The sequence below is a fragment of the Hyaena hyaena genome, unplaced genomic scaffold (assembly GCF_003009895.1).
Source record: "Hyaena hyaena isolate Hyena2069 unplaced genomic scaffold, ASM300989v1 scaffold_109, whole genome shotgun sequence".
NCBI lineage: Eukaryota > Metazoa > Chordata > Mammalia > Carnivora > Hyaenidae > Hyaena > Hyaena hyaena.
In genome coordinates this window covers 1231403-1257814 of record NW_024080740.1, presented here as the reverse complement: position 1 = coordinate 1257814, position 26412 = coordinate 1231403, and the positions used below count along the sequence as shown (strand labels likewise).

Sequence of the window (26412 nt, the reverse complement as noted above, 5' to 3'; positions counted from 1 at the left end):
CCCACTAGGTCACAACATTTACACAGCTATCAACACCATCATCAAAGTTTACATAAATTTGTGGTAAATGTAGGTGTAAATCTGTTGGGAGAAAATTTGAATGGGTGGAGTAACTAAACCATATGCAATTGTCAGCAATGGAAATAAAGCAGGGGAAATGTCGAAAGGATGAGATTTAGAAAGACTTTGGGATATAGTTTATAGAACATCTCTTATTTCATATAAATCTATAGCTCCATGTTCATATTTTCATTGTTTCTGGACTTTTAAACTTTATTCACCTTCCCCTGAAACAGATCTTTTTTTTTTTTTCCCCTGAAACAGATCTTTAAGGTCTTTAAGAAAAATGGACTATTAATTATGAAGTCAGACTCCGAACATGTGCAGCTAGCTCTACACCCTGCTATGATCTATTTCTTTTAATTGTGGTAAAAGCACTTAGTATATCTACTGTCTTACATTTTTATTATTTAATTTTGAGAGAGAGAGAGAGAGAGACCAGAGTTGAGTGGGGGAGGGGCAGAGAGAGAGGGAGACAGAACTTGAAGCAGGTTCCAGGCTCTGAGCTGTCAGCACAGAGCCTGACATGGGGCTTGAACCCACAAACTGTGAGATCCTGACCTGTGCCAAAGTCAGATGTTTAACCCATAGCCATCAACACCATCATCACCATCATATATTTTTGAACACATAATACATTACTGTTAACTATAGGCATGATCCTATACAGAGGATCTCTAGATCTTACTCATTTTGTATAACTGAACTTTATACGCATTTAACAGCAATTCCCCCATTGCCCTCTCCTCCCAGCCCCTGGAAATCACCCTTCTATTCACTGTTTTTATGAGTTTGACTATTTTATATGCCTCATGCAATATTTGTCCTTCTGTGAGTGTCTTATTTTATTATTACAATGTCCTCCAAGTTCATCCATGTTGTTTAATATGGCAGAATTTCCTTCTTTTTTTAGGGCTCAGTAATATTCCATCCATTTATCTGTCAACGGGAACTTAGATTGTTTCTGTGTCTTGGCTATTGTGAACAAGGCTGCAGTTAACATGGGAGTGCGAATATCTTTTTGAGATCCTGATTTCAGTTCTTTTGAATGAATTCCCAAAATTGGGATTGCTGGATCATATACTAGTTCTACTTGTAATTTTTGGGAAATCTTCATACTGTGTTCTATCGTGTCTGCACCATTTTACATTCCCAGAAACAGTGTGTGAGGGTTACAGGTTCCCCATATCCTTGCCAATACATGTTTCCATTATTATTGTTATTGTTATTGTTGCCATCCTGACAGGTGTGAGGTGATATCTCATTGCAGTTGTTATTTGCATTTCCTTGATGATTCAGGATGTTGAGTATTTTTTCAGATACTTATTAGTTATTTGCATGTTTTCTTTGGAGAAATATCTATTGAAATTCTTTGCACATTTTTAAATGGGGTTATTTGGTTTTTTGCTATTGAATTGTAGAAGTTTCATATGTATTTTGGAGATTAACCCTTTATTAGTTACATATAGTTTGCACATGTTTTCTCCCATTTTGTAAGTTGCCTTTTCACTCTCTTGATTGTTTATTTCCCTGTGTAGATTTTTTTTTTTTTTTAGTTTAATATAGTCCCTCTTGTTTATTTTTGCTTTTGTTGCTTGTGCTTTTGGTGTCAGGTCCAAGAAATTACTGCCTAGACTAATGTCTTGAAGCTCTTCCCTATGTTTTCTCCTAAGAGTTTTATAACTTCAAGTCTTACATTTTAAATCTTCCATCTACTTTAGGTGATTTTTGCATGTGATATATGTTTAATGATTTGATTTATAGGGAGTGGGTAAAACCAAAATGAAATATAAGAACATTTCCTTTTAAAAAGATAAAATTTGGGGGGGCGCCTGGATGGCTCAGTTGGTTAAGTGTCTCACTTCAGCTCAGGTCATGATCTCACAGTTCATGGGTTCAAGCCCCACATTGGGGCTGTGCTGGCAGCTCAGAGCCTGGAGCCTGTTTCAGATTCTGTGTCTCCCTCTCTCTCTGCCCCTACCCGGCTCATGCTCTGTCTCTCTCTGTCTCAAAAATAAATAAAAACCATAAAAAAAATTTAAAAGATAAAATTTGAAAATATGTCATTTGTGAAATAAAGGGATACTCTTTCATTCTCTTTTCTCAAAATTACTTAACATTGCTTATGGATATTACCCTAAACTACATGATGTACGGATGCCACATGCAGTCACAGTCCCTCCCCCTTTCACAGTTTATATCCTAGTAGCTTCCATCAGTCTACCTGAAATAAAAGTAAAATTTGTTTGGAGCAAATATTTGAGACTGGCTGTGTTTCTAAAATTTAATGTGCATTCAGACCTCTGGTGACCTCATTAAAATGCAGCTTCTGAATCAGTTGGTCTACGTAGGGCCTGAAATTCTACATGTTTTTAATTTTTTTATGTTTTATTTATTTATTGAGAGAGAGAGTGCATGAGCAGAAGAGGGGAAGAGAGAGGGAAAGAAAGAATCCCAAGCAGGCTCCACATTGTCAGGGCAGAGCCTGAGGTAGGGCTCAAACTCACAAACTGAGCTCATGACCTGAGCCGAAATTAAGAGTTGGATGCTTAACGACTGAGCCACCCAGGCACCCCTGAAATTCTACATTTTTAACAAGCTTTCAGATTGCTGTTCTGGATACTACATTTTAAGAAGCAAGGGTTAGGTGAAATGGAAGAGAAAATACCTGGGTTTCTGAACATTGATCCAGCTAACAACATTTCATGACTAGTCTATAACCTGTGGCTCCTTTAACAGTGTAGGGAAGAAAAGACTTTCACTTTGTTCTGCTAGGTTCAATTGCTGAGTCTCTAAAATGAATTGACAACAGGTAGATTAACAGGAGAAAAGGTAATAAGTTTATTAATTTTTAATATGTTTATTAGGCCATCACTGAGAAAAAAAGTAAATACTCAAGAAAATAGTGAGATTTGAGAACTTACATACAATCTTTAACAGAGAAGGAGGGGGTATAGACAACCTGGGTGTGGGAGCCCGACAGTGACCACAAGAAAGCGCGGTTAGGGACGCGGGGATGTGCCTGCACACGGGGCTCCCTGCTTGGGCAAAGCATGCCTGCAAACAGGATGCTCTGCCAGGAGGCCTGCACACAATATCCAAGTTTAATGGTCCGCTCGCAAACGAGGAAACATGCCCTCCTTAGAAATAAGGAGGAGGCTGGATTTGTGTGCAGGCCTCTTAGTAAATATGTTGTGGTCGCTTCCTCCCTTTGCTCCCCCCTGTCCTTGAAATGTGTTTGGCTACTTGCCCTTCATTGGTAAAGGAATGCATCTTGCAGATTTCAGTTTTTATCCAGTTACCGGGGTATAAAATAAACCGCAAGAGGGGCTTGCGTAGAATTGTTCCTCCGGCCGGAGTTGTGTCTGTGTCTGTCTTTTGTGTGTGTCTTGTCTTTGTGTCATTTCATCCGCAACACTGGGGGAGAGTAAATTATTTTTAGAAAGAATGAATGGGCCATTAGAAGAATAGATGGGAGATATAATAATTTGTGAAAAAGTTTGTCTGGCTGTGGCGTTGACTTCTAGTCTCCTCCCAATGGAAGGAGTCAGTTCCAGGGAGGGAATTTATGACAATTGAATTACTTTTGAAGGCTCTGTGTTTATGCAGATATGGGAAGTTCAGAGGAAACCTCTCTGTGCATTTATTGTTTTTCAAGTTCCTTCACCTCAAAATAATCACTAAACCGAAGTGGCATGTTTTGGGGTGGCATATCCAGAACTCCTTCGACAGCCATACTAAATTAAATGCTTGCTTCTTGCTATTGGAAGTTTACCTCTGAAATGTTCTTGCTTAAACATTAGGAAGTTTATCTCTTAGAGAAATATATATCTGTGAGCAACCCACACTCCCATCTTCATTAATATTATGATAACCTATACTCAATGATGGGTTCTGACTTTAGGAAGAATTACAATTGCAATAAAAGATTTATTGGCTCTTTTAACATGACAAATGAATAAATAAAAATGTGAAAACTTACAATTGTAAAATAATTCTAAAATATCTAGACCTCATTGTAGAGCGATTAATGATGAATAAAGAAGTAGTTACATAAAATCCAAATACTAATAATGGTAAGTACTTAATCTACCCAAAGGAAAAGCCCAGCTAAAATACTCATCTTGCACCAAAATACATGTTCAAAAATCGATATTTGCATGCCCAAGTCTTGTTTGAAAAGGCGATTATGGTCTCACAAGTAAATCATAAGAATTTTAAAAATTTTGTAAATGCTATATTTATATGACAGACAAGAACCACTCTGAAGGAATCATTATGGTTTGGGAAATGATATGCAATTTCAAAATCATCTAAATCATTTCAATTGCCTGTATTTACATTTATATAATGGGTATTTATAATGGTGATTATTTTAGAACTTACCTTGTTTTCCAGGATCTCACATTGGTTTCTATGGGAACAAGAATAGCTCTGAAGAGGAGCATTTTAAGAACTCTTTTCACATTCAGTGACTGCTAACTGAACTGCAAATTCTGTTTGTTAACGGTTTTTAACTCTTAAATTTTAACACAGAAATAAAAATTGGGCATTCTAGCTTCATAAATCATTTTAAATAATAAAAACTATTTTTATGAAACATCTGGCACATTGAAACATTAGAAAATAAAATAACTATCTTTAGGAGCTAATAATCTGTTCGCTTTATTAAATTCATTAGTGATTAAGCCATATTGGCCATGTGCTTGCTCTTGGAAAATTGTGTAAAGAAAACATATCTGATATATTGTTTCAGTACATTTTCTCTGCTATTGATGTGTGTATATATGTTTTCTTACGTTTGTAAAAATCCCTTTGAAAGGCAGTATAAAATGTTATGCGTTTAAAGTTTTCCTCTGCCAATGCCTCACCCATCCTGTGCTATTATTTACCCTGGTACTATGTTATACCTTTACCATGTTCTCACAGCAGCTGGAACTTATTTTTAGTATTTTTTGAAATAAGCTCATAAGTCTTCAAATTTCATTTTTTCTTTTTCTTGGAATAGATTTTTAGATCATAAAAAGCCCAATGTGTAACTTATGTTACATTTGTGCAGTTTACTATATTTAATATTTCCCCACATTTCATGTTTTTCCATAAACTTTACTTTTTTAATTCCCTGGAGAAATGATATTTCAGTATATTTTTATTTAATTCCCTCTCAAAGTAATTAAAACCCAGTAAAAATAAGAGAAGCCTATTTCAGAAAAGAGTGCTAAAACTAAATTTTTGTTAATGCCCAAACTATAAAAGATGCCGGTTGAAAGCACATGGCATCTTATAACCAGCTTATGTAATAGCTACTCCAGTTATTGGTGACATATAATCTGTGTCTTAAATCCAAAAAGTGCAGGTTGGTGGCCAAGTGCCAGGCAAAGTGGAATAAGTGAGACTGTTTTTTACCTTTTTCGATTGGTGGGTTTCTTCTGTTAATAGTGTTGCCCTGGTTGTGGTCAGGATTGCTAGAGACTAGTGATAGTTTGAGCAGTGAAGCAGCTTGCATTGTGTGACCAGGAGACTATCCTGTAAGATGCTGACTTGGTGTAAACTCCAAGAGATTGTTTTTTCTTTCATAAGCATATTTTTCATTCAGATTTGATTTTATGAAATAAATTAGGGATTATTACGCTTTGAAAAAAGTGAAGATAAATAAATGGGAAATGTAACCAAATGTTTTGGGGAAATGATTAATTGGCTCTTCTTTTTTCTAAAAGTTGATTTTCAAGTGAAGCAGGAAACAAACTGAAAAGTAAAAGCTCGTACTATGTTAATCTCAATAAGAGAAATATTTATAAGGTATCTGAATCTGAAAGTGAGGACAATGATTGTTAGGGCTACTCAAAGTAGGATCCATGGACCAGGGCCCATCTGGGAAAAGATAAATACAAAAAGTGATTCTTGCCACTTCATCCAACCCTGTGATTTTGTATTTTGCAAAAATCAGTCCATGGCATTTGGAAATTTTTAGAAGTTGCCCTTTACTACAATTAGTTTGAGTTGCATTGATCTAGTATAAATTACTATAAACCAGAAATAAAAAAGAGTGCCATTTGAACTTCATAGTATTGATTTTAATTTATTCCACGTGATTCTTTCTGAAAGTCAGGAAGTGAAAGGTTTTTATCTCTGAAAGATCTCTCTTTAGCCCTAAAATAACATCTTTATTTTCATAAGATTACAGCAAAGCATGCTGAAGCCAATATTCTCTCCTTTTGCAGATAGAAAAACAAATGTACAAAGGGCTTACGTGAGATGTCTGAGATTATGCAATTACCATCAAAATTTTAAAGTCAAAGAAAGAGCATTGCATAGAACTTGTTTAATAAGTTCTGATGAATAAAATAAAAACACCCTAGGTTGATTATGATAACAAATTGGATATATTTGCAATTTCATATGGTAGAGCAGTGCTCTGTCTTAAGGTTGCAGAAGGAAAAGCATTATGTTATAGTCATTCAGTGGATGACTAGTGAAACTACACCTACTAAAAAAAAAACCAAGGTGAGGAGTTTGAAAGAATTCACTAAGCAAAACTAAAATTGAAGAGAATAAAGTTAGGAATGCATGTATAGTTTGGCTAAAGAACTAGTAGAGCAGAAATATAAGTCCACATTTCTTTGAAAGATAGAAAATCCCATAAGAGAAAACACTTGACATCTTGCACACATAGAAATAAAATGAAAATATGAAAGGGAGAGTTTAGACATACACTAGGAATTTTTGTTAGTTGTTGAGAGTATTAGGTTAGTTGAGTGAGTACCCAAAGGAATCTCTGAGGACATTTAAAACCTCATTGAACATTGGGGCGCCTGGGTGGCTTAGTCGGTTAAGCGTCCGACTTTCGCTTTGGTCATGATCTCACGGTTCGTGGGTTCGAGCCCCGCGTCGGGCTCTGTGCTGACTGCCAGCTCAGAGCCTGGAGCCTGTTTCATTCTGTGACTCCCTCTCTTTCTAATCCTCCCCTGCTCACGCTGTCTCTTTCTCTCTCTCTTAGAAATAAATAAAAAACATTTAAAACAAAACAAAACAAAACAAAAAACCTCATTGAACAAAGCCGTGGACATTGTATTGTGCAGAGCAAGGCTTCAATGGCAAGGGGGATGGACTGGATCAACCATGAGGTCTTTTTCAGCTCTAATTTCTAGTATTCCATAGCTCTGTGAAGAATAGTTGCTAAATTGCTTGATCAACCCCAGACAAACAAAATTCAACACAAGAATAAAACCCCAGACAAAACAATAAAGTGAGCCAAAATTGAAACACGCCCCTCCAAAAAGAAAAAAACAAAAACCCTAAATCTTGCATCATACACCAAAGATGACAAATTCAGGCTCTGGCAACCCGCCCAGAGAAATGAATTCCAGAGACAGGACCCTTCAGTGAGCAAGCCCAACTGGAAGGCTGGGAGAGTTCAACTTCTCAGTTAGGCTTGCAAAACCTCCCAGCTGATCATAATACTAGAGCAGGCTTAAAAAAGGGTAAAGGGAGGGGCGACTGTGTGGCTCCAACTTTGGCTCAGGTCCTGATCTCAGCGTTCATGGGTTCGAGCCCCGCGTCAGGCTCTGTGCTGACAGAGCCTGGAGCTCAAAGCCTGGAGGCTGTCTTCAGATTCTGTAACTCCCTCTCTCTCTGACTCTCCCTGGCTCACGTTGTCTCTATCTCTCTCTCAAAAAATAAATAAAACATTTTAAAAAGATGAAAAGTGTAAAGGGAAAGACATCTATTAAAGAATGTGGTCTATATGTGAACTATTCATTCAACAAGGATTTGTGGAGTGCCTACTGTAAGTCAGCCACTATTCTAGGATAGGGTACATCAGTCAACAAAACAGAAAAGATCTCTGTTCTTGGGATACTTACATTCTGGTACAAGGAACAATAAACAACACAGGATGGTATTTCACAAGGAGTAATAAGTGCTAAGTGGGGTAAAAAACAGGCTTAAGAAGATGAGGGACAGGGGGTGGAATCCTGGCAGGTGACTGTATTTAATAATGCAACTGGAGTAGAACTCATGAAGGAGAGACATCGGAGCAAGTAGTGAAAGGAAGTAGCCAGGTGGGTTTGGAGAGAAGAACATTAAGTATAGGACGAAGGTTGGAGCAAACCTGATGTATCTGAAGAACGGGAAGGAGGCTAGTGTGGCTGGAGGGGAGTGAGTATAAGTAAAGGTTGTTAACAAGACCTTGTCTTTTACTCCATCTGAGTTAACTACCCACAATATCTTGCTTCTAGGATTCTAGGAACTCATTAAGAAACTAACTCATGCCAGGTATCAGACTTCCTGGGAAACCACTCCACCCAGATATCAGCAGTATTTCTGCAGGCTACTTAAGTCTGTAAGTTTTACTAATGTCAGCATTATCCAGGGATGTGGCCCCTCAATATAAAAATAGTTCCTAGGGTTACTGCTACTAAGAATAAGGAAGACTCATCAATACTGAAACACTGGATATTTGCTCCATTTATTCTTAGACCAGCAATAAAAAAAATCCAAACAAAATTACATTTTTGATCTTCGTATGTTATTTGCAGATATATGAACTATGTCTTCTGTCACAGAAAAACCTTTGATATCGGCAATTGTCTTATGGGCTCATGCTCTTGAAACCTAATCTTTACTAGAGTTTTGATAAATATTTAAACATAAGGAGAAGCATAAATCAATTTAGAAGATAAAAAATGGATTCTGCTTTTGAGAAGTAAAGATAATATGAAAAGAATTATTAGATGTTTTCATACTTGGAAAAAATATAATAAAATTAAAAGTTAAGTTAGAAAAGCACTCTCAATGTTCATTCATTAATTGAAAAAAGTGTGCTGAGTGCCTGCAATGTGCCTAGCAAATTTTCTAGATTCTAAGCATACGAGAATGAACAAGAACGAACAATACTCAGAAGTCTGCAGTCTACTATGTTACTCTATTAAGATTCTCCTCAAGCAAGGCCGAGGACAAGAAGTGGATCCCTATCATCACGCTGGACCACTTGGTCAAGGACATGAGGATTCTCTGGAGGAAATCTATCTCTTCTCCCTGCCCATCAAGGAATCCGGGATCATTGACTTTTTCCTGGAGACATCCCTCAACGATGAGGTATTGAAGATTATGCCTGTGAAAAGTAGACCCATACTGGCCAGTGGACCAGGTTCAAGGCATTTGTTGCTATCAGCAATTACAGTGGACACATGGGTCTGGGTGTTAACTGCTCCAAGGAGGTAGCCACTGCTATCCATAGGGCCATCTTCCTGGCCAAGCTTTCCATCGTCCCTGTGCAGGGAGGTTACTCAGGGAACAAGATTGGCAACCCACTCTGTCCCATGCAGAGTGAGGCTGCTCTGGGTCTGTGCTGATGCACCTTATCCTTGCCCCCTGAGGCACTGGCATTGTCTCAACCTCTGTGCCCAAGAAGCTACTCATGATTTCTGGTATTGATGACGGCTATACCTTGGCCAGGGGCTACACAGCCACCCTGGGCAACTTTGCCAAGGCCACTTTTGATGCCATTTCCAAGACCTACCCCTGACCTCTGGAAAGAGACTGTGTTCACCAAGTCTCCTTATCACAGATTTATTGACCATCTTGTAAAGATCCACGTGGACCAGAGTCTCCATGCAGAGGACCCAGGCTCCAGTTCTGGACACCACATAGTTTTATACAAGAAAAATAAAGTGAATTAAAGCTTAAAAAAAAAAAGCTTCTCAGGCAGTTCACCAGATCATTCCTGTGCAATAATATGCAGTTGAGGACATGGATTTGAAGCTCATCTGCAACCCAACATCACCTTTTAAGATGGGATTTGGGGCGCCTGGGTGGCTTAGTCGGTTAAGCGTCCGACTTTCACTTAGGTCATGATCTCGCGGTTTGTGGGTTCGAGCCCCGCGTCGGGCTCTGTGCTGACAGCCAGCTCAGAGCCTGGAGCCTATTTCAGAGTCTGTATNACTTAGGTCATGATCTCGCGGTTCGTGGGTTCGAGCCCTGCGTCGGGCTCTGTGCTGACAGCCAGCTCAGAGCCTGGAGCCTATTTCAGAGTCTGTATCTCCCTCTCTCTCTGACCCTCCCCTGCTCACGCTGTCTCTCTCTCTCTCTCCTAGAAATAAATAAAAATATTTAAAAAAAAAGTAATGTTAATTCAAAATCATCACTATAAAAAAAAAAAAAGATGGGATTTGTCAGGAAAAGATGCTTCATGACTTGTCCCCACCTCATCATTCCACTCTTTGAAAATCCTCAGGCAAAGACTACATGCTGAATTATTTTTAGGAACTTTAGGTAAGGAAAAGAGCATAGCATTTGAGTAAGGGCTGTGTTGTCCAGTACACCAGCCACCAGCCATGGATAACTACTGAACAATTGAATGTGGCTTGTCCAGATTGAGATGTGCTCTAAGTATAAAACAAACTGGATTTTGATGGCTCAGTTTGAAAAAGAGAGTGCAAACTATCTAAAACCTGTTTGTTGAATCCATGTTGAAAGGCTCATATTTTTAACACATTGGGTTTAATAAAATATATTATTTATCTTTTTTTTTAAACTTTTTTTTAATGTAGCTGCTAGAAAATTTGTATCTGTGACTCAATTTCCTCAAGTGAGGGGATCTACATTTCTTTCCTATATTAGCTCCATACTGTTACATAATAAAAGCTGATCCTTATTGAGTATTCAGCTCATTGAGTGGCAAACTGTCTTCCAAGAAAGTTACTTGTGTTTAAACATTTAATCCTCATTATAACCCTGTGAAGAACTATTTCTCTGGATGAATAATTTGAGGCACTGAAAGGTCAAGAACTTGCCAAAGGCTATACATCTAGTGACCAGGAAAGCAATAAGGCTTTAAAGCTATAACTAACCCAGTGACTCTCAATCCTGAGTGTCCTCAGAATTACCAGGAGAGCTTGTTAAAACATAGATTGCTGAGCTCCTCCTCCAAAAGTTCTGACTCATTTGACCCGGGGAATAACCTGAGAATGTGCATACCTAACAAGTTTCCATGTGACTTTGATGCTACTGATTTGCAAACCACATTTTGAGAACCATTAGCCTAATAAAGTCCTCAGCTTTTTTGAACCCTTGTTTCTGTACCTTAAAGTGTGGATATTTCAGATACCTACCTCACATACCACTGAATTCACCATGTTAAAGAGTACAACTCTAGAGTTTTGGTATATTCAGTTTTGCAACCATCATTGCTATCTAATTACAAAATGTTTCCATCACTCCAAAAAGAAAGCCAATTCCATTAGCAGTCTTCATTCCCCCCGCCCCCAGGTCCTAGTAACCACTAATCTTCTTCTTTCTGGATTTGCCTATTCTGGACATTTCATGCAAATTGAGTCATATTATATGTGGTCTTTTGTGTCTGGCTTCTTTTGCTTAGCATAAGGATTTCAAGGTTCATCCATGTTATAACATGTATTGATACTTCATTCCATTTTATGATCAAATTATATAAAATTATATGGGCACACCACATTTTGTTTATCTGTTAATCAGTTGGTGCACATTTTGGTTGTTTCCACTTTTTGGTTATTAGGAACTTGTGTGGATTTGTTTTCATTTTTTCACGGGACATAACTGGGAATGGGTTCAGTAGGAGTAGAATTTCTGACTCCTATAGGGTCTCTATATTTAACATTTTGAAAAACTATCAAACTGTTTCCAAAGCATTGTACCCTCTTACATTACCATTGGCAATGTATGAGGGCTCCAGTTTTTCCATAACCTTGACAAATTTGTCATTGTCATTTTGATTATAGCCATCTTAGTGGGTGTGAAGTAGTGTCTCATTAGGGTTTTGATTTGCATTGCTCTGTGACTAATGATGTTCATTTTTTTAAGTGCTATTGGACATTTATATATCTTCTTTGGAGAAATACCAATCCAAGCCTTTGCCCATTTGTTAAATTGAGTTGTCTTTTTATTGTTGAGGTATAAGAAATCTTTATGTATTCTGGGTACAAATCCCTTATTGGATATATGACTTGCAATTTCTCCCATTCTGTAGGTTGCCTTTTCAGTTTCTTTTTTTTTTTTTTTAATGTTTTATTTATTTCTAGGAGAGAGAGAGAGAGACAGCGTGAGCAGGGGAGGGTCAGAGAGAGAGAGAGAGTCACAGACTGAAGCAGGCTCCAGGCTCTGAGCTAGCAGTCAGCACAGAGCCCGACGCAGGGCTCGAACCCACGAACTGCGAGATCATGACCTAAGCGAAAGTCGGACGCTTAACCGACTAAGCCACCCAGGCGCCCCTGCCTTTTCAGTTTCTTGATGGTGTCCATTGAAGCAAAAAGTTTTGAATCTTGTAATTTATGTATTTTAAACTGTATATATTTAAGTGTACAACAAGATTTGGTATATATATACACTGTGAAATGATTATTGCAATTAAACTAAATAACATATCATTTCACATAGTTACCATTAAAATGTTTTTAAGCTTGGTAGCCTCGGCAGCTCAATCCATTGAGCCTCTGACTCTTAGTTTTGGCTCAGGTCATGATCTCATGGTTCATGACCACATCAGGCTCACTGCTGTCAGCACAGAGCCCACCTCAGACCTCTGTCACCCTCTCTCTCTGCTCTTCCCCCTCTGTGTTCCTCCTCTACCCATGCTCTCTCTTTCAAACATGAATAAACATTTAAAAATAAGTAAAACCTCAAGTCAGTAATAACTGAACACAGAATTGGCAATTGTTCAGTTACACTCCTTCATTTACTGTTATGTATTAAAGTGCCAAGATCCCAACATTAAGTCAACCTATATTAATTCCCCCAGTCACATATATAGGATGAGGAACAAAGGAATGTTTATCCTCTATGATTCTCCTTTGTGATTTTATAATACTGTTTTGCTCTTGTTTGTGCTTATGGTACCTAGTCAACTGATGATATAACTATAAATTTGAAATGTGGTTAGTTATTGCTGTATACGGTTGTAATAATTGGATCTACAAAACAGACCAAAATAAGATGAATGCTAGAACTGTATTTTTTTTAAAAGAGAGAAAAAAGGCAAGTCCTACTCTGGGACTGCCGGCAATTAATATACAAAGGTACCTTTTTTCCACAAGAAGTCAGCTAAATGGAATATAGAACACGTTGTTCACATGTTGTAAGAGGATTGCAGTGGGGGCGAAGATACAGAAAGTGTAGGTGCATATGGCATCCAGAAAGATGGGAATTATAAATTAAGAATTTTGGGGCATGTGCCCTAAACTAAGGGCTCCCAGACTAGTGACAGGAATATGTAGGCTCCTGGGCAGGTATAAGTCTGTGGTGCCATAATTGTAAGGGGAAGTTTCCTCAAGCTGTTTCAGCTTAAAAACATTCTCTTTGCTTTATTCCCTGCCTCCATAATTATTAAACCTGTGTCTGTTCTTGGTTCATTTCTAAGGTCAGTATCTAGAGGAAAAAAAATTAATGTTCTTGGTGCATTATAAATTAATGTTTTCTAGTAACTTTATCGACCATAAGCCTAAACTCTGTCAGATGAAGCTCTGGATTTAAATGAGGAAAAAATCCTAGACTAGCTTTGAGTCCAAGCAACACTGCTGAGTAGAGAGTTGCCAATGAAATTAGAAACCAAGCCACAGCCTTCTGCATTTGTTTCAGAATCACATATATATTCAATAAAATTCTGGTTAGTTACCTTCATGAGTCAAATGATAGAAATAAAATTTGAAGTCAAATTCTTCTTTTTGAGTATATTGACTGAATAACGTTAGCATTCAAAGAATTTTGGATAGGGATGTAAGCATCTCAATATGTTTAAGGAGGTGATAATTTCGTAAATACCCATTCCTGTGAAAATGCCCACTACATTTGAAATCAACATTTTTACTTATTATTTCTTATATACTTCACTCTTATGAAGAAGAACTGAATACCAATGGGTGTTATCCCACAACTTCAGACTAGGGATTATGACTGAAAGACTTTTATGTAATTTATTGGTTTTTTACAACTTCCCCCCATGCTTATTACATTCTTTTCTTTTCTGGTGTCAGCATTCCTATAGTACTTTGGTTTAAACTTCTAAAGCAGAAATGGTGTGCATGTCCACATAGTTAACAACTAAGTACTAGAGAGTACATAATCCACTCACAGCCAATCATGGAGATGAGAAAAAAGATGAATCTCTAGGGGTAGATGCAGTAGGCACAGTATTAAAGAGAAAAGGAATGCAGGCTATGAAATTCAGTCTTACAACTTTAAAGTCATGTGTTGAATTTCCATAAAATTCTTGTCAGTAGCTACCCTGAGTCATAAGTCTAATCATCATGAGCTCCATAGGCCTACATGAGGGAAGAAAAGGAGCAGTTGGAAATTACCTTAGGCCAGAGACTGGACCTCACAGAAGAATAGCCTGCCTATCTCCTGCTGGTCCCACCAGGTGAGATTCTCTTGAATTAGGCAATGATAGCACATACCATAAGAGCAACAGACACCACAGAAGTGATGACCATACCCCACTCTGGCTACCTAGATTCTGGCATAGACCTAATCAGGTCTCTTTTCAGAACCTGCAGTTGCCTTTGCTATCTTGTGACTTTTTCTGATTATATGTGAGGGTGTTTCTACACTCACACCTGTGACTGAATTGAATGGCTGATTGCCTCACTCTAGTTCACATCACCTGACAAGATCAAGCAATGGTGTGTCAACTCCAAAGGCTCAGGGAAGGTGAGCAGAGGCAAAGTAAGAACAGATATGAAAACCAGCACCTAGGGTCTTATGAAAAGCATTAATTTTTAGGATATTAGAAAAGCAACCTATAGTTAGCTTACTTCTGGATTCTGGGGCTGATTCCAAGCAAAGCAAAATTCCCCACATCCTGAGCAGAGCAAGTTTGCACATGTGGTGGCCTTGATGTCTTCTCCCTAGGCAATCACTTCTCTTACCTTAGAACAGTACAGTCAGGTTGCCAAAGACTTTTCCCCTCACATCGAGGGGCTGATTCATGTAACAGTGACTTGCTGGGTTACACTGTGTCCTGGATTTTAAAAACTGAGCAGGAGCCAGGGTGTGGACTGTCTATGCAATTCTGTCCTCAGCTTGTGTCAGCATGTTTTGGTATTTAAGCAGAGTTTAAGTGCATCTGATTTGTGTGAAGGAAATTCAACAAAGGAATAAAATCATTATAGTCATCTTCGCTGACAGGAAAGTCAAATATTCTGCTCAGTGGGTGAACTGGATGATGACTGATTGTTTTCAAAAAGCTCTTATATTATAACTTTAGCCCTAAAGTAATTCTTTGTAGGCACTATTTCTTTCATTTCATTAAACTATATAAGCCTCCCATGAAGTACAATTTTATCTATTTTTACAAATGGAAAAATGAGTTTTTAAAGGTCATAATTAATCAATGATAAGCTAAAGAAAAATAACCCCGAGTTTCTTAATCTCTGTTCATGATAGCAGGGGAAAAGTAATTTTTTACACTTCCATAATAAACACATTTTCTAAATGTAAAAAATGCTATTTTTTCTGTGTGCTTGCAATTTAAAAAAAACCCATGAGGGGCACCTGGTTGGCTCAGTCGGTTGAGCATTCAATTTTGGCTCAGGTCATGATCTCGTGATTTGTGAGTTTGAGCCCCACATCGAGCTCACTGCTGTCAGCCTGTCAGCGCAGAGCCCAGTTTGGTTCCTCTGTCCCCCTCTCTCTGCCACTTGCACTCTCCAAAAAATAAATAACTAAAATATTAGAAAAAAAATTTTTAAATAACAAAACCATGAGAATGGGAGGAGAATATATACTTTAAGGAATTTATTCAAGGCACAATTCTATTTACATAATCTTTCATTTTAGTTATTTTTCTAATAAACTTTATTTTTTAGAACAGCTTTAGATTTATAGAAAATTATGAGTGTAGTATGGAGATTCCTATATAATCAACAATTAGTTTCTCTGTCATTAGCATCTTACCTTAGTCTGGTGTATTTGTCACAATTAATGAACTGATATCAATATATTATTTTTAATTAAAGTCTGTACTTTACTCAGATTTACTTAGTTTTTAACTGAGTGTCCTTATTCTGTTCCAAGATATTGTCCAGGATATCATATTACATTTAATCATGTCTCCTTAAGCTTCTGTTGACAGTGATGATTTCTTAGACTTTCCTGGTTTTTGATGGCCTTTACAGTTTTGAGGGGTACTTAGGTAATTTGGTTTTGGCTATTATCTATATCTATATTAGGTATCTTGTAAAAGATATCCTCTAATGAGATTTTTCTAGTATTTTTTCTCTCAATTGGGTGGAAGTTACAATCTTTGGAAGCAAGACCACAGACATAAAGTGCCAATTTAATCTCATGATTTATCACTGTTGATGATCACCTTGACCACCTGGCCGAAGTAGTGTTTGTCAGGTTACATGCTTTTTTTATATTTTATTTAATCGTAGAAAAATGTTCTCTTCATTCAAAATTACTAACTTTAGGGGCACGTGGCTGACTCAGTTGGTTAAGCGTCCAACTTCAGCACACGTCATGATCTCACGGTTCATGGGTTCAAGCCCCACATCAGGCTCTGTGCTGACAGCTCAGATTCTGTGTCTCCCTCTCTCTGGCCCTCTTCCACACATGCTCTGTCTCTCTCTCTCTCTCTCAAAACTAAATAAAAATAAATAATAATAAAAATTACTAACTTTAATTTTAAACATAATTTACTCAAGTAGCAATAGAATTAAAACTAGCTATCACTGAACAGGTTATAGTATATAAGAGATGACATTGCATATTTAGGAGAGTGACAAGAGAAGGAATTACACAACAGAAAAACTAGTGTAGTGAGTCTTAAAGTTCATCATCTGCACAATTCCTATGGAGCCGGTTGATACTATCAGTTCTTCCCTAGCATATTTTACTTTGCAAAACATGTTGCAATCACTCTTTGGTTATCCGCCACCCTCCCCCATCCTCCACTCACACACACACACACACACACACACACACACAGACACTCACAATTCCTAATGAGGAAGCAAAATAGGCTTTGGAAGAGCTTTGGAATCAGAGAGATTTGTTTCTTTTTGAACTCAGCCGCTTTCTACTGTGTGCTCTTTGGAAAACTTTTAAGAGCAACTTGTCCATAAAACGGAGCAGTGACCATATGTATAAGAACACAAAAGGAGTAAATATGAAGTAGGTTGAGCAAGGAGAATATGAATTTCATAGCTCTGTATGCATTCATAAACATGTTTGTTCTTAGTGCCCATATGCTTTATGGCACAGCAGAAAATAGGAAGCAGACGTTTTGCTAAGGCCTTAGGGTGTAGTGGAAAGACTCAAGCCCACTAAGTAATAATGTTATCATCTCTGAATCAGGTGAATGACATTTCCAGAGCTCAGGATTTGAAGTCAAAAGGCCTGGATCTATACCTTCTGTATGGTATTGTAAAGGTTACTTAACATCTCTTAGCTGTAGTGTAGTGTCTATAAGATGAGTATAATGTGGAGATTAAATGAAAGTATCTAGCACATTAATGAATATTAATTACAACTGAATTTTAATCAACTTTGGAGAAGCTAGAAGTCGACTTGCCTATGGAATAACTAGCAGAAAGCTTCACCGCACTACACTTGAAGTAGAGGAATTGGGCTCGCAGTGTCCTCAAAGCCCATTATTTTGACATTTTGTTTAAGGCTAGTTCTTAATTTGACTCAGTTATTTTAGGCAGGAATGTTTTCAAAAGACCTAAGTGATGTTATTAACAAATGGGTTACATCTTCTCTTCACAGAGTTAAGCCTCTAATTATACCTTGAGCTGATTTATTAGTACTACAGGCTTAAACATTTCCTAACTATTAAGACTGACTAGAGACTCAGGATGACTGTCCGCATGCAAGGGATCTAAATGGCAAAAACACCACAGAGGAAGAGGTGATACATGGTGGGTGAGTCACAAGGAAAAGCTCAGAGAAAGGTATTAATTAGAGTAATAGGAAATTATAACAAGTAAAATATGGGTTAAGTATCAGTGAATTTCCCTTAAGGACATACTTCCTATGATAGGAGGGAAGAGTCTTCTAAAGAAGGTGATTAAAACCTCCAAGCCTAAGACCTTTGAAACGAGACTGAACAGAGTCCTTATGAACATACCAAAGAGAAGAATCCTGTGCTGGTGGGGGTATGGGGGGGGGTTGGTAAGTGATCTAACAACCTTTTGCACTGCTAAAAGCCTTGACACGCTGATCTACCCAGTAATTGAACACATTGTAAACCATCAAGCACACAGTTTCCTCCCTTGAGTGTATAGCTGTCATTCCTATGGATGCTATTTTCTTTTGGGTCAACCTTCCAATATCACTGATATTAACATAAAATGCCATGACTTTGTTTTTAAGATCCATTATGTATATTTTGACCATCCTTCCAGCAAAGGAAATCTTATTTCTCCAGATATAAATGGTTAATTATTAATTTCATTTTCCATAAAAGGAATATAAATTTTTGTTAAATGCAAAACTGACTAACTTTTTGGACTTAATTATTTCATTTCTTGTTTGGTACAACAGTATTAGTTTAGCAACATCAAACGAATAAGGTTGAACTGCAAGTCTCAGGAACCCTACCAGTGGAGGAATTGTTAACTATCACTGTTCTAAGTCAAATAAGGAGAAAGTGCACATAGACCCATAGTCTTACCTTCAGCAACTTTGTACCCACCCCTGGTATCCACAATTGGGCTGATCTGAATTTCAGGTAACTTTGGGCCATAGCACTCCTCCTAGGCCCATTCCAACTTGAACTTATATTCACTCACCAGCAGGCTAGGTGTTCACCTATGTGGAGTGATTTCAAGGGTACTAGGAAGGACGTCCTTATCTGCTTACTTGATGATATCTACAACAAACATCACTCTTTAATTAGCATCAAGGTTTGACACACACACACACACACACTCTTTATTATCTACATCTGCATCCTGCTTCTGCCCTACTTTCCACTTCTCCATATCTTCTCTTTTTCCTCTCAAGCTCCCCACATTAGTGGCACTGCTGTTTGCTTTGTACCCTTATTTCATTTTAGTAGCCAAGATCTGTTAAATCCACTTCTATATATCTCTGAAATAATCTACTTTCTCTACTCCTGTAATTTGATTCATACTCACCTTTCTCCTGGATTATTACAACAGCCTCCTGAACTGGACTTACTTCTCTTCTCTCTCTTTTTTAAAAAATTTTATTTAAATTGTAGTTAGTTAACATAACTGAGCAATATTGATTTCAAGAGTAGAATTCAGTGATTCATCACTTACATACAACACCCAGCGGTCATCACAGGTGCCCTCCTTAGTACCCATCACCCGTTTAGCCCATTCCCCCATCACCTCCCTCCATCAACCCTCAGTTTTGTCTCCATTGTTAAGAGCCTCTTATGGTTTGTTTCCTCTCTCTTTCCCCCACTCCCATATATTCATATATTATGTTTCTTAAATTCCACATATGAGGATTACTTCTCTTCTTATCTCCCTTTAATTGATGGTCCATAAAGCATCCAATGTGATCTTTTTAACACACTAATTAATCTGTGTTAAAAGATTTAAGACAGGGGAGGATATGGAAAAAAAAAGAACACTTGCGCACTTGTGCGTGTGATCCAGAAATTTCACTTCTGGAATTCTGTATCCAAAGGAAGCAGATATACTAACTGAAAAAGATATCTGCATCCACATACTCATTGCAACATTATTTGCAATAGCCAAGACATAAAAATAGGCTAAATGTCCATCAATGGATAAATGGATAAAGAAAATGATATATGTATATTACATATTATTATGTTGTTTTGTACCATATTATTACATATATGTTATATATTCTATATTTATACAATTTATAAGTAATTCATAATTATATTAACAAGTTTATAATATATAATATAAGTAGGGTAATATATGTAATCATAATATATAAATGTATAATATATAAAATGGAATGCAGGCACAAAAAAGGAAATCTTGCCATTTGCAATAGCATGGATGGATCTTGAGGTCATTATAAGTGAAATAAGTCAAAGAAAGACAAATACTGAATGATCACACTTATGTGTGGAATTAAAAAAATGAACTCACAAATATCGATAACAGATTGGTGTTTGCCAGTGGTAGGTGGGTGGTAGTTAGATGTGAAATGGGTGAAAGGAGTCAAAAGGTACCAACGGCCAAATATAAAACAAATAGGACATAGGGAAGTGATGTACAGAATGGTGACTATAGTTAATAATGCCATATTGTGTATTTTAAAAATACTGAGAGAGTGCATATTAAAAGTTCTCATCATAAGAAAAAAATTGCAACTATGTATGTTAAGTAGATTTGTGGTGATCATTCCATAGTATATACAAATATTGAATCATTATGTTGTACGCCTAGAACTAATATAATGTTAGATTTCAATTATATCTCAATTGAAACAAAACAAAAAGCCTAAACACTAATCTGATTATATCATGTCCCTGCTTAAGCATACTACTTACTTCCTTGCTGATTCCAGTCAGTTTCATATTCCTTACACATGGCTTTCCTTTCTAACCTTATTTCCTTCCTCTCTCTATCTCACATTCAAAGCCACAGCTATGCAGAATTGTGGGCAGCACTTCAAATATGCTTGGTCTTTCATCCTTTCTACAGTTCCTTCTGCTGTTAATGCTTTCTACTAATCTCTTTTCAGCTGAATAACTCTCACTTACCATATAGATTTAATAAGTTCTCCAGAACTTGTTTTCCAAGTCTTTCCATAGTCTCCCAAAATAGGATTAAATGCCCCTCCTATGCATGTCTGTGTCCCCTATGTTCACCTCTCGGCAGCTCTATCACACCTAACTATTTTATAAGAGATTGTCAACCAGCATGTTGGACAGGGACTAGGACTTTTTTTTTTTTAACCTAATGTATTTATTGACTTTTATTTATATTTATTTCATTATTTTTTATTGAAGTACAATAGACACAAAATATCCTATTAGTTTCAGATGTACATCATAGTGATTCAATTTTTGTATATTATGAAATAATCTTCACAATAAGTCTAGTTATTGTCTCTCACCATTCAAAATTATATTATTAACTATATTCCCTATGTTGTACATTATTATATTCCATAACTTACTTATTTCATAGCTGGAAGTTTGTCCCTATTAATCCCCTCCACCTACTTTGTCCACTCCCCAACCCCTGCTTCAACTGGTAACCAAGAATTTGTTTCCTGTGTCTGAGTCTGTTTCTGTTTTGTTTCGTTAATTTGTTTTGTTTTATAGATTCTACATATAAGTGAAATCATATATTTGTCTTTCTCTGACTTACTTCACTTAACATAATAACCTTTAGATTTGTCCATGTTGTTGCAAATAACAAGATTTCATTCTTTTTTATAGTGGAGTGGTACTCCATTGTGTTGGGTGTATGTATGTTTATGTGTATCCATTCATTTGTTGATTGCTTCCATATCTTGACTATTGTAGTGATGCTACAATGTGTGTATATCTCTTCAAATGAGTGTTTTTGTTTCCTTTGGATAAATAGCCAAAAGTGGAATGGCTGGATTATACGGTAGTTCTAGTTTTAGTTTTTTTGAGGAAAATCCATGTTGTTTTCCACAGTGGCTGCACCAATGTACATTTCCACTAACAGTGTGTGTACAAGGATTCTATTTTCTCCACATCCTTTTTAACGCTTGTCTTTTGTCTTTTTTATAATAGCTATTCTAACAAATGTAAGACTGTATATCATGGTTTTGATTTGCATTTCCCTTATTATTATTGATGTTGAGCATCTTTTCATGTGTCTGTTCGCCATCAGATCTTCTTTGGAAAAAATGTCTCTTCATTTTTTAGTCAACTTTTGCCCATTTTTAGTTCACTTTTTTTTTCAATATTAAGTTTTCTAAGTTCTTCACATATTTTGGATATTAAGTCCTTACAGATGTATGATTTGCAAATATTTTAGTTTTTTTGCCTTTTAGTTTTGTTGGTAGTTTCCTTCACTATACAAAACGTTTTTTCTTTTTTTAAAATATAGTTTATTGTCTAGTTGGTTTCCATATAACACCCAGTACTCATCCCAACAAGTGCCCTCTTCCTACAAAATATTTTTAATTTTATATAATCTCATTTATTTCAGCTTTTATTCGCCTTGCCTGAGGAGACTGGACTGAAAATACATTGCTAATATGTTTAAGAGCTTAAACTTATTTTTCCCTCTAGGAGTTTTATGGTTTCAGGTCCTACATTTAAGTCTTTAACTCATTTTGAATTTGTTTTTGTTTATGGTGTAAGATGGTGATCCAGTTTCATTCTTCTGCATGTAGCTGTCCACTATTCTCAGCATCATTTATTGAAGAGAATGTCTTTTCCCCCCTTGGTCATAGATTAATTGACCATATATGTATGGTTTTACTTCTGTGCTCTCTGTTCTGTTTTACTGATCCTTATATTTGCTTTTGTGCTAGTGCCATGCTGTTTTGATTACTGTAGCTTCATAATATTGTTTGAAATCAGGAAGTGTGATATCTCCAGCTTTATTCTTTTTTTTATCAAGATTGCTTTGGCTATTTGGGGTATTTTGTGGCTTCATATAAATTTTAGGATTTTTTTCTAGTTCTGTGAAAAATATGTCATTGGTATTTTGATGGGGATTGCACTGAATCTGTACCTTGCTTTGGGTAATACGGATATTTTAACAATGTGAATTCTTCCATTCTGTGAGCATGGATTAGTGTTCTATTTATTTGTATTGGCTTAAATTTATTTCATCAATATCTTATCATTTTCAGTGTATGGGTCTTTCACCTCCTTGGTTAAATTTATTCCTTGGTATTTTATTCTTCTTGATGCAATTGTAAATGGGATTTTTTTTCCCTAAATTGTCTTTATAATAGTATATTATTAGTGTATAGAAATGCAACTGATTTCTCTATATTAGTTTTGTGCCCTGTGACTTAACTGGATTAATTTATTAGTTCTAATAACTTTTTGGTGGAATCCTTAGGATTTTATGGCATCTGCATAGACATTTTACTTCTTCCTTTTCAATTTGGGTGACTTTTATTTCTTTTTCTTGCCTAATTGCTATGCCTAAGACATCTTATCTGTGTTGAATAGAAGTGACAAGAATGGGCATCCTCGTCTTGTTCCTCACCTTATAGGAAAAATTTTCAGCTTTTCATTGTTGAGCATCATGTTGGTTATGGGTTTGTCATAATGATATTTATTATGTTGAAGTACATTTCTTCTGTATCTACTTTGTTGAGAGTTTTTGTCATAAATGGATGTTGAATTTTGTGACATGGTCTTTCTGCATCTATTGATGTAATCATATGTTTTTTATGCTTTGTTTTGTTAATGTGATGTCAAATGTTGATTGATGTGCAGATGTTGAACCATCCTTGCATCCCTAGAATAAATCCCACTTGATGGTGGTGTTTGATCCTTTTAATATATTGTTCTATTTGGTTTGCTAATGTTTTTTGAGAATTTTTGCATTTACATTCATCAGGGATATTGGGGTGTAATTTTCTTTTTGTGGCATCTTTGTCTGGATTTGATACCAGGGTAATGCTGGCCTCAAAGTATTGCTTCCTCTTCAATGTTTTGGAACAATTCAAGAAGGATAGGTACTCTTTTTATGTTTGGTAAAATTGATCTATGAAGTGATCTGGTTCTGGGCTTTTGTTTCTTAAGAATTTTTAAATTACTGATTCAATTTTATCACTTGTATTCAGTCTATTCAGGTTTTCTATTTCTTTGTGATTCAGTCTTGGAAGTTAGGTGTTTTTAGGACTTTATCCATTTATTCTAGGCTATCCAATTTCTTATCTTACAGGAACTGGGTCTTTTTCCCTATGTTATCTCCAACATTTACTATAATGCCAGACAGTGTTTGGTAAATACTAACTAACACTTTGTTGAATCAATAAATGAACAACAAATCTTCTCCTGGGAGAAGTAACACATTGATTTAATAACATGAAAGGGATACAAGTTGGAGAAAATTACCTAGGCAGCTTTGTGGAGAAGATGAAATTAGGACTGGGGAAAACAAGGTGGCATTTGTGGTGAGAGGAACTATATGAACAAAAGTACCTAGATGAGTAGATGAGAAGAGGTAAAAGATGTTCATAATATATTAAAGAGTCTAGCTTTATCAAAGTGGAGGATATGTGTTGAGGAAATGGAGAATGGATTAATTATGAAGGGTTTTGAAAGACAAGAAGAAGACTTTAGAGAAACTATAGCTGGAAATCAAGATTCATTTGTGATTTTAGAATAGATGAATGACATGATAAAAATGCTGTTTAAGGAAGATTAATCTGGAAAAAATATATAGTAGACATTGAACAAGGGTGATTCTATAATTATCAAAAGTGGCTAAGAGGTTGATGTATCAAAATATATAAATAAAGGGATAAGATAAGTTAAATTACTCTTCCAAATATTCACTCCCTCTCTCTTCTACCATACCACTCTCAACCCTTGGCTCTGGACTTGATGTTATGACCTGTTTTTGGCTGCTATAATGTTAGTATGACTCAAGAACCACTTGTGTGGTTGGACTTAATTCTGCTGTCATCAAGAGAAGAACATGTCTTGGCTAGTCTATAGAGACTATAGAGAGACAGATAGGAAGCAGTTGAGCCCCAACTACCCCCAGCCTACAAACACATGATAAATACTAAATAATTGTTTTAAGCCATTGAGTTTTGGCATATTTGTTATGCAGCAGTAGTAACTGAAGCAGAGGATAAGGACGTGGGATAAGGATATGATAGTGGTATAGAAAGAAGGAAGGAAATTATTATGACATACTTTTGAAGGATGAATTAATTGGTTTAAATAGGTTCTGGTCATAATGAAATAAATTTAGATGTTAAAGAATGCAAAAGAATAGCTTTAAAAACCTTCTTTCTTCATTGAATAAATTGAGAATATCTGAATAAGAAATTCTGAAGTAAATGAATAACATTATTATTCTTAAGGAGCAGTTACTTAGGTATATTCTTTTTCTTCTGGGGGTAGACTTATTTTTCTATTCAGTGAGTGTTCGCTTTGTGCATTTGCATTTGCAACAGTCCTTATTTGGTAAAATCTTTCTTTTGGAAAGTGTACCAGTCAGTTAATTATCTACTTAGGAGGGAGGATGATGTCATTGGAAACCACTTATTCTTGTGAATTTACATAAATGTAGAATACAAATAAAATAACACTTTTTGAATAGTCTACTGCACATTTTTACTTTGTGAGAAAATAAAAATTGACTGTTGATTTCTGGTAATTTTTTTTCTTTTGTAGACTAGAGGTAATTTGGAATGACTAATCCAGCTGTCTTTACTCAATTATCTGGCTTGCTTCTGGCAAGAAGCATGTTAATGGAAGAAATCAGAGAGGACATTACGATTAGAAGAGCAAAGAACCATATAATGCTTTGCTTATAAGAATCACCTATTGTTGTTGGGGAAATTGCATTTCAGTATTTTAATTTGGAAGTCAAATCAGTCATCCTCGTCTAGACATAATCCTCTGTAGTCAGAGAGAGTGCTTCTCTGTCCTTCCACCAAACTTCCTGCTGCAAATCCGCTTTTACCTGCACCCCACTGTGTGGATTCCTATTGCTGTGGGCAAGCAGAGTCTGATCATTTCACATGTAAAAAAAGAAGTCAAGAAGAGGGAAGGAGGAGTGGGGAGAGGAGAGGAAAAAAGAGGAAAACGAATGATACATTCTCTACAGTGTTACTGGAAGTCAATAATATGAATGAGGTGTATGTATTTATCAAGGCCTGTCATACTGCCTTGCCCTGGTTATGTTCCTTGTAAAAACTACACACCTTGGTGCCAAACTGCCACCTCAAGTCTGTGAAATACCCTCTTCTATCGTTGTAAAGCTACAACTTTCTGGATGAAAAACTCAGCCTTCACATATTTCTGGGCAGACATGTTTTCTTAGACACATTTTATAAGTGAGGGCTAGGATACCAGACAATACTTGGCTCGTCCTGTCAAGAGAGAAAGAGAAAAAAGAGAACTTCAACTTTTTTCTTAAAAGAGAAAGAAAAAGTTGAGGAATCCTAGAAGTTGACATTGACGCTCCTGGGAGACGGAAAGAGGTTAGGTCCATGTATGAGGTGCATGGCAATTCAAAGTAAAGGGCCATCCTGTGCTCTGGATCAGAGTCAGATGGGGAAGAGTTTTCTAGCTTGGGTGGAAAGTGATATAAACAAAGCAATCAAGCAAGCAAACAAGCAAACAAAACCCATACATTCAGGAGGCTAACCCTTAAGCGTTTATCACACTCTCTTCCCTTTTCTTTTTAATACTGCATGAAATAGGCGATTGTAGTTCAGAGAGGTAGCTTT

General features: G+C 36.5%; 1 pseudogene; it reads left to right on the top strand.

The window, feature by feature from the left end:
- The first annotated feature begins 4249 nt into the window (after positions 1-4249).
- LOC120234426 lies at positions 4250-9844 on the top strand (annotated as a pseudogene).
- The last annotated feature ends 16568 nt before the right edge of the window (positions 9845-26412 follow it).